This window comes from Echinops telfairi, unplaced genomic scaffold (genome assembly GCF_000313985.2).
Source record: "Echinops telfairi isolate 266 unplaced genomic scaffold, ASM31398v2 ScPeMD7_7468;HRSCAF=8506_0, whole genome shotgun sequence".
In the NCBI taxonomy this organism is placed as follows: domain Eukaryota; kingdom Metazoa; phylum Chordata; class Mammalia; order Afrosoricida; family Tenrecidae; genus Echinops; species Echinops telfairi.
In genome coordinates this window covers 23,567,613-23,568,214 of record NW_022111369.1, presented here as the reverse complement: position 1 = coordinate 23,568,214, position 602 = coordinate 23,567,613, and positions in this window count along the sequence as shown.

The following is a 602-nucleotide window of genomic DNA, read 5'->3' as shown; positions in this document are numbered from 1 at the left end:
TTGGCAGTGAATTTTTTTTTTTTGAGTCATCACAATATCTTATGTTTTAATTCCCTCTCCAGAATGGGAAAAATAAGTATTAAAGTACCATAAATTAGCATATTTTTCAAAACTCAAGGACTTGTCATATCTGTATTATTGCAACACGATGCAGAAGAAGGTCTGTATACTAACTCTTATCACTGCCATTACATATCCTATTTGTCTAGAGAGTCACATCTCTTTCCTGAACCTTAGTTCTTGAAAAATTAAGGAGTTGACCTTGTGTGTTAGTCTGGGTAGACTACAAGACTACAAGAGAAAACAAATCCACAGAAACTCATATATGTATAAGAGAGAGTTCTATATAAAGGATAAGTGCCCATTAAGAAAGAGTCCCAACCCAGGCCAGTTAGTCCAACCTTAGCCCATATGTCTGATACCGATCTACAAAGTCCTCCTCAAACTCACAAAACACATGTAATGACGCTGAATGCAGGAGGAAAGCCGAATTAGTGAGTGTGTAAGCATCTCCGCACTGGCAGGATCTCCACATGGCTTCTCCAGCACCCAGGGCTGCATCAGGGTAGGTCCATGTGGCTTTTCAGGGATGCCTCACAGGA